Source organism: Anabrus simplex, chromosome 7 (assembly GCF_040414725.1).
Source record: "Anabrus simplex isolate iqAnaSimp1 chromosome 7, ASM4041472v1, whole genome shotgun sequence".
Lineage (NCBI taxonomy): Eukaryota > Metazoa > Arthropoda > Insecta > Orthoptera > Tettigoniidae > Anabrus > Anabrus simplex.
The window spans coordinates 236,084,140-236,097,233 of record NC_090271.1 but is presented as its reverse complement, the minus strand read 5'-3'; the positions used below and the strand labels follow the sequence as shown (position 1 = coordinate 236,097,233).

At 37.4% G+C, this 13,094-nt stretch overlaps 1 protein-coding gene across 2 annotated transcripts in view; it reads left to right on the top strand.

The window, feature by feature from the left end:
• Nucleotides 1-13,094, top strand: part of LOC136877077 (uncharacterized) — a 52,109-nt gene that overhangs the window by 12,641 nt on the left and 26,374 nt on the right. The gene's annotated exons all lie outside the window — the stretch shown is intronic.

Genomic DNA, 13,094 nt, shown 5'->3' with positions numbered 1-13,094 from the left:
TGGCCAGGTCAGGGATTTTTACCTGGATTTGAGGGCTGGCTCGAGGTCCACTCAGTCTACGTGATTATAATTGAGGAGCTATCTGATGGTGAGGTGGCGGTTCTGGTCTAGAAAGCCAAGAATAATGGCCGAGAGGATTCGTTGTGCTGACCACACGACACCTCATAATCTGCAGGCCACCGGGCTGACCAACGGTCGCTTGGTAGGCCATGGGGTTTAGTTTTGTTCTACACTAACACCCAGGTGAACTTCGTGCTATTTAAAAACCAAGAATAGTGCTCGCATCCTTCAATATTCGCAGTTTAGTAAAGTTATTATGAATTTTACTTTTGTTCTACACCAACAGATTAGTCTAGTATAAAATGTATCCTCGGTTACAGGGGTTCCACCGTATTATTTGTGAAAAAGGAACCGTACAAGGAACTTTTAGTGAAATAATTTATGTACCTATGTTACTTTTTTGCTGATTTGAGACATGAACAAAAATGTTGTTGTGAACCCCCTAAAATTTTTGTCACGAGCTGCCACTAAACATACTTATCCATGTCGTGGGAGGTGGACAATGGCATGAAGTTGGGAAGTTGGGGACTGCCTGTAAGGGCAAAGTACAGTGGGGATTGTATACCACTATGATAGCAGTGAAGTTATACCGGAAATCCCCTGCCACCTTCATTTCCTCCCATCATGTATTTGGTTTTATCTGTGTTCACCTGAAGACCCACTGTCTTCTGCTACATCATCCGCATATGCCACCTCTTGTACTTGTTCCTCCTGGTTTGATGGACAGTTGCCAAATAAGTTTTTCTACAGCTAAACTGAAAAGGAGTGTAGAGAACACATCTTGTCTCAAAACTTTCTTAACAAAGGACTCTTCAGAAATCTCTTGTTCCATTCCGACCTTACATACTGTAACTTGCATGTTTGTTTCAATCAGTCTGCCCAGTTTGTAGTGGATTCCAAATTCTCTCATAATTTCATACACCTTACCTCTGTCTAAGATACCTTATGCTTGCTTAAAATGCACATAGAGCTGGTGAAGCTGCTTTTCCAGGACTTGTCGTAGTAAGAATATCTGATCCAGTATCGAGTGCCTGGTATTCCCCCACTATACTTTTCACCTACAGTAATTTCCACTCACTGACTTGTCCCCTTTCTTATGTGTGCGGCATATTATGCCCACTGTCCAATCTTTGCGTTTTTCCTTTATTAGCTCACAAACAGCCTTTCCTACTCTTTCCCCACCATACACCTGGTGGTTTATTGTTATTCAATGCTCTAATTGCACTACTCACCTTTTCTAATGTCTCTTCTTCCATCTCAACCAAATTTTCCTCTTCTCTATTGTCCTTGTTTCCAATGAGCAACTCATAAAAGTGTTCCTGCCATCTTTCCAAGGTCTTGATTTTGTCTCCAATCAAGTTCCCACCTTTATTCTTATAGAAGACTGCCTTCAATTCTCTCGCTCTCAAACTGTCTTTTATCTGCTTTACATGTCTTGTTCGCTCTTCTTCTTTTCTCTCTGTTCTCATCTATTGTTTGCCATTTTCACATTGGGAACTTTTTTTTTAATGTTATGATTGTTATATTATATATTTGTCTTTTGGTTGTACAGTTTGTATTTATATATATTAGTGCTTCTGATAAGATAAATAAATAAATACCTTTGAAGCATTATTTTCTGTATAGCTTTGTTTCTCTCTTGAATTAGTGTCTGGCATCCTTTTTATGTTCCTTTTGTCTCAACCAGCTTCAGTGATTACTGTCCTCAGCACTTCCTCTACCTCTCCACTGTCCCATAACTCCTTTTTGTTTTCCAAAGTCTCTATAAGTTTCCATCTCTCAGTTCTATACTTCTGAGACCCTCAATATTATGCTTCGTTTTCCTTCTTCCTTGCTTAAATCATATCAGTCTTCTGTCTCTTTTTATTTACTTTTTACAATTTGTTTTATGCTGCACTGACACAGATAGGTTTTATGGTAACGATGAGATAGGAAAGGAAGACCATCTTCAGGGCTGCCATTCATACCCACTATCTCCTGAATGCAAGCTGACAGCTACGTGACCCAAACCACACTGCCACTTCTTCAGTAATTTTTTGTCTGTACTGTATCCTGACTAGATAGTGATCTGTATCACCACTGGCACCTCTGGATGCCAAGTAATTTTTTATTACCGTCTCCTTCCCAATGACAAAGTCTATCAGTCTTAAGCCATTGTTATTACTTTCTTCATGGTAGGGCCTACCTTTCTTATATCTTCTCTTCCAATTTTTGGATTCAGGTCCCAAAGAATAATTTTCACATCATGTCTTTGGACTTTGTTAATTTCTTCCTCCAGTCTTGAGTAAAATTCATCTTTGTCTTCTTTGGACTTTGTTAATTTCTTCCTCCAGTCTTGAGTAAAATTCATCTTTGTCTTCTTCCTTTGCCTCTTCTATGGGAGTACACACACACACAGCATTGTAATATTAAGGAATTTCACTCCAAGTCTCAAAGAACATTTTTTTCATTGATTGGAGTGAAACTGATTATGTCACAGACTTTTCCAGAAGAAATGTAGTCCCATTGCTACTTGTACCTCTTCCATTGGTCACCTGATTGTTCCATTCCTTTTTAATCATATTTGTTGAAGTGCTGCAATTCTACAAGTGATGTAACATTTTACAATAATACTGTATAAACATTTATTATATCCTCCAATTCAATACAGTTTTCATCTGCTGAGTTGAATTGTTATTCTACTCAAACATGTTTTGACTCCATTTGAGTCATCCTCACAGGGTTATTTTAGATTAAGACATTATAAAATATGATTATATTTACAAAGAACATTACACAGAAGTCATAGTTTTTAAAATTGTCTAAATAATTCCATCTTTGTGTAAGCTCAATATGACATACTCATAAATGTATAAGAATAAAACAGTGTTGTAAGTTATAGTCTCTTATCTGTATGTAAAATGACATCTTAATGTATCAATAAATCAAGCAGAGAAATTGTTTCACCTAATCAATACTTTTTATTTTGCCTTTGACAAATTTAATTTTCAAGTTAGTACATGTTTTATTTGGATGGACTAAACATCATCAGGTACACTTTTTGGTTTAGGTAGAAATTCATAAAAGTACAGACACATATTATTCCATACAAATCTTAAAACAATTTCTAACATATTAAAATATAAAGGTTGAACCTTTAAAAAAGTGGGAGGGGACGGGGGTCGGGTGAAAGGTGGGAGGTTAAAAATTTAGCTGTGTCTGTTTTAGTTCAAACTTATGGCTAATAAGCCCCAATCACACAATGAAGTATGCACTACCAGCTACATATATTCACATGTGAACTGTATGCTATCTTAAAAGCTATGGAATCCATAAAAAACTTCCCCCAAAAAGATCCTTTCTTAATCCTTAGTGATTCTTTATCAACCGTAAAGCTCATTCAAAGTGCATCATCCTCAAATATGCTAGTCCAAGTCATTTTTTGATTTTTTAAAGAAAATTATATTTGTTCATGACGTTGATGACCTGCATGTAATTGGAATTGCGGACGTGTAGTGTGTTGAATTTGAGGAAAGGAACATTAAGGATGACAAAGACACCCAGTCCCTAGGCCAGGGATATTAATCATTTACAATTAAAAAACCTTGACCCGGCCAGGAATCGAACCCGAGGCCGCCGGGTGACAGGCAGACGCGTTGCCCACTAGACCGCGGGGCTGGACAGTCCAAGACATACTGCAGACTTACAATACTGCGAAAAATAAAGTGCAGAAAGTTACCATATTATGGATTCCCTCACATAAGGGAATAAAAGGCAATGAACAAGCTGACATATCAGCTAAAGAAGCAACTCGTCTTCCTGTACATGATCCAAACTTTCTAATTCCCCACACAAATGTAGTGGCTTTCCTTACTAAAAAGATCCAAAAACAATGGTTAACTGACTGGACACGGAAACAATCCACAAAACTCCATGATATCAGGCGTGGATCTACAGATAAATTTGATGTTTCATTCCTCCAGCATCGATAAAAAGTGCTCATAACTAGAATACGTATAGGCCATAGCAACTGACTCATGCACATATCTTCTCTAAGAAACCTCCACCAATATATGACACCTGTCAAAAAATAAAAACTGTTGACCACATTTTACTATAATGTCATCTATACGATCAACAAAGACAATTGTGTAACTTAAACCAGAATAATAGTGTATGTGACATCTTGAACAAAGATACTCGGTGTAAAAACATCATAAAGTTTTATAAACAAACAAATCTATTCAATAACATGTAATCACTATCTGATCAATATGTACAATTGTTATATTTGCAATTGTAGCTCTATGTGATCAATGTAATTATTTCTTTATGTGTAAATATGAATGTCGCAATATGACTAAGTTAAAGCGACAATAAATAAACTTAATAAAAAAATAATTTTAAAAAGTCACCTACAAGTCACTGAAATGAAGTTCCTCTGCTCTTGTCCCCAAAAGAGAAAGCGAGACAAAATAAGGAATGGAAATATCGGGGAACAGTTTGGACTGGGCGCGAGTCTCTTGGAAACCTTACAATTAAGCAAATTATGATGGAATGGACATACGACAAGGATGGTTCCAGTGGCATACACTGAGGGCTACCAAGGCTGTCAGTGAAGCCCAAACTTCAAATGAGAATGACGGAAATCTAAAACACATCATAATGTAAGTGTCTTACACATTCTTCCATTTACAAACTTCAAAGTAATGAGATATAACGTTGCAGGTATTTCTGAGAGCAAGGCATCGGAGACAGATCTTGCAGTCCTGGTTCTGTGTCCCTCTCCCCTCGACCCACATCGCGCGGCTTGCTGATGTATGCCCGATAGGTGCAGGGACTGGGGGGTATGTGTGCTAGGTTTCGGTCCATCAGATCGCCACTGCTTGCTAACAGCCATGCGTTCTTCATCGTATATACTTCCTCATCTCATACTCATGGATAACAGAGTGCTGATATTTCACTTCAGTTACTTCTACATCCTTGTAGAAAGACACTGCAGGGCTGCTGTTATAGAAGTAATATAGTTTCTTTTTATAGGTAGGTCTGCTAAAATGAAATGCATTCTTTCAGCTTTAGTGTTCTCTTTTGTTGTTTGGAATAGAATAAGTCGGACACCACCACTGATCTCCTAAGGAATCTAATAAACCAGTGAACGATGCATACGACCACTGGTAATGCTGTAAAATTCCAAATTTTTATTTAATAATAATAATAATAATAATAATAATGATGGTGCATGGCATCTGGTAGGTTTGGTGGTGACCTAATGAGGATGAAATGAATGGTGAAGATGTCATAAACACCCAGTCCCCAAGCCACGGGAATTAACAGTATGAGGGGGTTGATTCTGAGAACTGAACTGGGGCCATCGGATGAAAAGCAAGCATCTATCCATTTAGTCACAAAGCCAGACTTTAATTTGCTAAACCTTAGAATACCATCTCCACTGATCAGATGTTGATTATTGACAGTAGCAGAGGCCACGGCAGTAGCCTGTGAAGCAGCTTGGACAACACAGCAGGCTATTTCGTTGGCTATTGGCTGCAGCTCAGAGGTCCTAAAAGGCTTGACATTTACTAAAGCAACCATCAAAAAAGGGTAACATAAATCTTTTGGTAGCCCACGTCTTGGATTCAGCATACGCCACTGGATGGCTCCAATTGGGACCCCAAGAGCATGCTATGAAAGGAATGATGCTGGTAAGAGGCCCAGAGAGAGACCTTGTGATGGTTGGGAAAATAAAATTTTCAAAGACCTTGCATAACATGATCGAAATTGTCAGAAAGAAGTAGAACATCAGCTGTGGATGGACAGGATGAACTGGAAGAGGCTTGTAAGTATCTGCACCTAGTTTGCTGGAGCAGAGAATCATTGACGATAGTTTTAACCCATTGTAATTTACCTCAAGGAACAAAGCATAATATCCCTACATCGTCAGAACTGAGAGGAATATATTCCAGATATATCTGAAATATTTATGTAATCATCTTCCATTAATACACTTTTAAATACTTACCTTATCATCTTTCATAAAGTAGGAATCACACCTTAGGTAGTCATCATCAGCACAATTTAATCCTACAACTTTTGTCTCAAATTTGTCTGAACGAGGAAAGTTATAAATTAACAAGGATGAGAAATTATTCAATCAGCTGTCTGTGAAAGGTTAAAAGTAGTTTATTAGAAGTAGTTTATTCTAATTACATGGCTCTTCTTTTTTTCTTTTTTACGTGTTATCTGCTGTCCAGTAAGGGAACTGAATTGATAAAAAAGTATATAAAGACTATGTTAAGTCAGTATTCACCGAGCTCGATAGCTGCAGTCGCTTAAGTGCGGCCAGTATCCAGTTTTCGGGAGATAGTGGGTTTGAACCCCACTGTCGGCAGCCCTGAGGATGGTTTTCCATGGTTTCCCATTTTCACACCAGGCAAATGCTGGGGCTGTACCTTAATTAAGGCCACGGCCGCTTCCTTCCCACTCCTAGCCCTTCCCTGTCCCATCGTCGCCATAAGACTTATCTGTGTTGGTGCGACGTAAAGCAAAAAAAAAAAAAAAAAAAAAAAAGTCAGTATTCACAAATTTAAACAAAATTAAACAAATGTTTATGAGGCTGTAAGAGTGGGGTAACCCTTGTTTGGGAAGTAAATGAAGTCCCCAGTGACTGGAAGCAAAGCGTGATCATTCCACTATATAAGAAGGTCAAATCAAAATCTCTTTATTTACAAATGAGGTGTCTACCTCGGTGGCAGATAGTACACTAAAATACATTATTGTCAAGCACTAAATATTAAATTAACAAGAGAAGAAAATTTTCCTATAATACAATATTATACAATTTACACTAACAATTTTTTCTATTAAACACACAGCTCATCCTTAATAAATTTATATTGTTTACAAAATTCTACTTATAATATCTCCTGTACTACTTACAAATATAGTCAACTGATATACAGTATGTGGAATTACTTCAAATGATACTATACAACTGGTATAAGATTAAAATTTACATTGCATTTATTAACTTTTTTTTTTTTTTACTCATTCTGGAACCTAAGTAGCAGAACAACCTGCTGCGTCTTAACCAGAGCCCCTTTTGCCACCACTTTTCAGAGTTCCTGAAGGGCCTTCATAGCTACCGTAGCAGTCCCGAGGCCCTCGGAAGTCCCCACTGTACTTCACCCCTACAGGCATTCCCCTACTTTGGCTGTCCAAACTCCTTAGACCAGGGGATGGAATTAATTTATTCACACACATTTTTTTATTTACAATAACCTGCACTGGTTGAATGCCCTCTAACACTTCATTTATTTTCTCTGTTGCTGTTTAGTCTCTTCTTGAATATCTGTACAGATTTTGGAAAAGGATCAAACACAACCCCTGGTAAACTGTTCCACTCCTTCACACCCTTCCCAATGAATGAAAATTTACCCCAATCGCTTCTGCTAAAATTCCTTCCAATTTTATATTTGTGGTCTGTCCTGCCGATATAATTATTTTCCAACTGAAGCCTCTCACGGATATCTCCCCAGGCTTCTTCTCTTGTATAAGCTCTCTATAGTCGTATAAGTCTAGTTTTCTCCCTTCTCTTACTTAAAGTTTCCCACCTAATTTCCTTTAACATTTCTGATACACTACTCTTTCTCCTGAAATCCCCTGTTACAAATCTTGCTGCTTTCCTCTGCACACTATCTATTTCTTTTATTAAGTATTCTTGGTGAGGATCCCAAACACTGTTTGCATATTCCAATAATGGACGAACCATACTTAAGTAACTTTTTTCTTTTAATTCTTTATTGCATCCTTTAAGTAGCCTCATTATGACATGTAATGATCTGTATGCTTTCCCAACATTGTCATCAACATGACCCTTCATGTGCAAATTACTTTAAAATCTCACACCTAAGTATTTGCACTTGCCATCGTTTGGGATAACTACCTCATCCAAAGTATATTCAAATTCGGTTTTAAAGCTCCTGTTTGTAAAAGTTGTAACAGTTGATTTGCCTCCATTAACCTTCATATTATTTTCTTCAACCCATTGTTGGATACTTTCAAGGTCCCTTTGTAATTCTGAACAATCCTCAGTGTTATTTATTTCCCTATAAACAATTATGTCATCTGCATACAATCTTATTTTTGATATTATATTGTTCCCTAAATCATTTGCGTATATTAAGAAAAGTAATGGACCAATATTACACTACCCTGTGCAATTCCCTTCCAAACTTTCTCTTCCTGCGATACATTATTTTCTACTTTGACTTTTTGAACCCTTGAATTTAGAAATGTTTTTATCCAATGTGTAACCCTTATGTCCAATCCTATTCCCTCCAATTTCTTTAATAATATTCCATGTTCCACTCTATCAAAGGCTTTGGGAAGATCTATGGCTATGCAATCTAACTGACCTCCTGAATCCAATTGATCTGATATGTCCTGCTAAAATCCCACCAGTTGTGCCACACAAGAAAATTTCTTTCTAAATCCATACTGGCTTCTCATGAACCAATTTTTATCATCACATATCCCTCTGATGTACTTTGATATTAAACTCTCCAGTATTTTACAAACTTTACTGGTCAGGCTGATTGGTCTGTAGTTCTCTGGTTTCCTTTTATCACCCTTTCCTTTATAAATTGGTATTATTATAGATTCCTTTCATTCCTTTGGTATTACACTATTATTTATGACATAGTCAAAGAGAAATTTTAAATAAGGCACTATGTACCACCCCATTGTCTTTAATAACTCCTCGAAAGAAGTGTAACGCTTTCATTAGATGGGTTAAAAGTGTATGAGTCTATCCTGGATAAAAAAAGTCAGAAAATCTGTTGAACCTAAACCTGAGGAAGAACAACATGGCTTTAAAGCAGACAGATCAACCCTAGATCTAATTTTTTCAACAAGAATGCTCTTTGAAGAATATTGGGATAAGACTAGAATAGTTATATTCTTGGATAGTGAGAAGGCATATGATCACATACCATGTAAGCACACATGGGAATGTCTGAGACATAAAGAAGTGCCACCTTTCTTAAATAGTGGAATGATCACGTCTCGCTTCCAGTCACTGGGGATTTCATTTTCTTCCCAAATTTTATTTAGTACTCTGTACCAACATTGTATTGACAGCCTCCGTGGTTCAGGTGGCAGCATAACAGCCTCTCACCGCTGGGTTCCATGGTTCAAATCTTGGTAACTCCATGTGAGATTTGTGCTGGACAAAGTGGAATCGGGACAGGATTTTCTCCAGGTTCTCTGGTTTGTCCTGTCATCTTTCATTCTAGCAACATTCTCCAATATCATTTCATTCCATCTGTCTGTCATTAATCATTTCCTCAGAGGAATGCGACAGGCTTCGGCGGCCAGCACAATTCCAATCCTCGCTTTTAGTTGGGGCTTCATTCATTCCACCCTTGACCGGGTTGAATGACTGAAAACAGGGTGTGGATTTTCATTCACCACCATTGTATTCCAGATTCTCCAGAATCTGGCATAACTTTGAATACAAAAAATAATATCAGATAGTTGAAACCTTCAAATATTTAGGGTCAATAATAATGAAAGATAATGAAACGGTGACAGGAATTGAAGAAAGGACAGCATATGGAAACTGGTAATGAACTTCATTTTGGTTCCATATTGACTTTAAATATCTAGGATAAAATTCTAAAAATAATTTAACTGCATTAAGTCCACCTATTCAATACAAATCACTGCCATTTAATACTTTAAAATTATGAGGACTGTCACACTTACAGAAAGAAGTGAACCTCATCAACCTCATATTTTTTTGTTCTCACACTTGGCTTTTTGGTTATACTTTTAGATCCTGGTTACATTTATATTCCCTATGCAGAAATTTATGAATCTCATAATTTCACTCCATTCTGGAAGTGTGACAAACATAATAAATAATGGCGTATGGCCTCCGGAGAGGCCTGGTGCAGGTCTTTTTCTAGTAGATGGCCTATTAGGCGACCTGCATGTCTGTGAAGATGAGGGCCCTACCTAGGATGATTTCTAATGTTGAGTACACCACACACACCCAGCCCCTAAGCCACCGGAATGAACCAATTAAGGTTAAAATCCCCGACCCGGCCAGGAATCGAACCTGGGACCCTCTGAACCGAAGGCCAGTACGTTGACCATTCAGCCAACGAGTCAGACGTGTGACAAACAGATAACATTTGACAGTCTTCATAATTTTAAAGTGGCCTATTCCTCCAGCCAATCAATAGTTGTGGTAAACATGGCTGGACGCTCATCTGTTACAACTAGATTCAAGACTGAAGCAATGAACATTTCTAAACATGGATTTTTATTGCAATTGCTGATTGTATTTTATCTCATTTAAGTTTTTTATGTTTCACTGTTTTAATACATGTTTTTCATCCTTGTGTTATTTTAACCTTTTTGCTCACCATGTTCATTATAACGGACGTCCATATTACAGTATGTGTTCAGGAAATATTTGCTGCAGTGTGACCATTGAGTCACAGTGTTCACTGAGATGAACATCTTCCATGTGGCAACTGAGTGACTTGGCCTGCCATCTGGTGGTGTTACAAGGTAAATACTAAAAATTACTCTGCTGTGCAGTTGCGGTTTTGGACGTGAACGTATAGCATGCTATCTCAAGCCAAATTTCTATTATAATACGTGAATATTGAAGTACATACAACATTATTTCATAAAGAAAATACATTAATATGCTCGGAAATGTGAAATAAACTCCAGAAAATGAATTTATAAATTGGGATGTACATTCCAAGGGACACTGTGCCTCAAAAGTTATATAACCAAATGTTATATTATTTGAATTTGTTTCATATATATTGTCCATTAATTCATTTATCTTACTTGTTTGATGCTGAGATTACATAAAAACATGTCTTAAGAAGAGTAAGACTTTAGGAGCAGATGATATTTTGTCCCTCATTGAATCTGGAAACACATCTGAACTGGAAATCATGTTGGATGATGATGAATTTGAATGTTCTGGATCTGGTTCACTTCAGGCAATGCATTGGTGAATCTTTGATTTGATTCTCTCTCAACAAGTGCCTGAGTACTGAATTGCCATATCAAACTTCTGTGTTATTTCTCAGCTTGCTTTCAGAGCATTTTTTCAGTGGTAAATTTTTGCTAGTGGCTAGTGGCTTTACGTCGCACTGACACAGATAGGTCTTATGGCGACGATGGGATAGGAAATGCCTAGGAGTTGGAAAAGCGGCTGTGGCCTTAATTAAGGTACAGCCTGGTATGCCTGGTGTGAAAATGGGAAACCACGGAAAACCATCTTCAGGGCTGCTGACAGTGGGATTCGAACCCACTATCTCCTGGATGCAAGCTCACAGCCGCATGCCTCTAACCGCATGGCCAACTCACGCTGGTAAATTTTTGCTAATATTCTTTTGGTATATTCCTATTTAGAATCTTCAGTATATTATTTTCAAACTTCTTGTATGATTAATTGACCTACTATTTCCTTGTAAATATATGCATAGATTGAACTAAACAGTATAAATAATATTAAAGGTGTTTTATACTCTGCACCCTTCAATTTACAGTGTCTATTATAGTGGACATTAAAAATCTCTAAAACTTCTCGACCTAGCTGTTTCAAGTTCAGATATAATAAATTACAAGGTTTCTTTTAACAAGTGTACCAAATTTTAGAATTTTTGGTCTATCAGAAACAAAAGCATGACTGAAAGGGTTAAGCTGAAGATAACCTCTAGGCTAGGTGGAAACATGTCCTACTATATAGTATTTTAGGCAGACCATTTATTAAATGGCAATAATTTGTATTCATTAGGTGCACTAATACAATTAAATTATTTTTATTATGTTATCCTAGATATGTGGAAACTGATCCTATTATGTTTTGTGAAATGTATTTAAAAACATAAATGTCAGCAGGAATACAAAAATCAAAATATATATAACCACATTGAGGCCAATAGTTACAGTTCCAAATGCTGGGTCATGACCACCAGAGAGGAAGATGGTGGAGAATAAGAACAAATACAGAGTTGCAAGGATTGTTTGGACAGCCAAATATTGTGGTGAAAATCAAACAAGAGGCTGGGCATCTTCAGAGGATGCCAGATTCTAGAACCCTAAAAAAAGGTATTTATTGAGAAATCTGATGCGAAAAGAAGGCGCTCAGGTATGTGGAAGAAGTTGTGAAAAGCTGAAGAAGTAAAGCAGAAGACCAAGCAAGTTAGTCGTTTGGTTAGGGTCACGTAGCTGTCAGTTTGCATTCGAGAAATGGCGAGTTCAAATCCTACCCTGAAGATGGTGATTCCCTATTTTCACACAAGGAAAATGCTGGGACTGTACCTTATTAAGACGAAGGCCACTTGCTCTCCGATCCCAGCCCCTCCTCATCCTTGCATCACCAAAAATCTTTGATGTGTTTGTGTAACATAAAACCGCTAGCAAAAAACAAAAAAAAGGGCAGGAGACCATGAGGAGTGGACAAGAAGGCCCAAGGATCTACATGGATGGTAGCATTATCTAGTGGGTAAATATGTGGGGAGTAAAAGTTAGTTCTTTGTCAAATAATAATCCAAGATTCTTCCTCCCATTTACTTGACTTTTCAATTTAGCTCTAGGAAAATTGATTCAGCAACTGCCTATCAATCCAGGAGGAGCATTATTCAATAGACATGTACAAGCGGTGGCATATGCGGAAACTTCATCAGCTTAAACTTTCAAATATTTAGAGTTACACGCTCACAAATGTCGTCATAAAATATAACCAAGTTTAGCTACTATCTGGACTTAATTGACTTTACACATGCATGCATGTATACATTGAAAGGAAGAAATAATAGTAAGGTAATGTCAGGAGTGTGATACCATAGCGGTTCTCTATCCTGATGATTGAGGTTCAATTTCTGGTGACTGCGGGATGGAAATTTCACTATAAGGGACCTCTAACCTTAAACCCCTGGTCAAAAATGAAAACAGCCTCCAGTGACAGTTGGTCCCCACAAATAACTAACTTAAACTTCAAATGAATATACATTCCCTTTCAT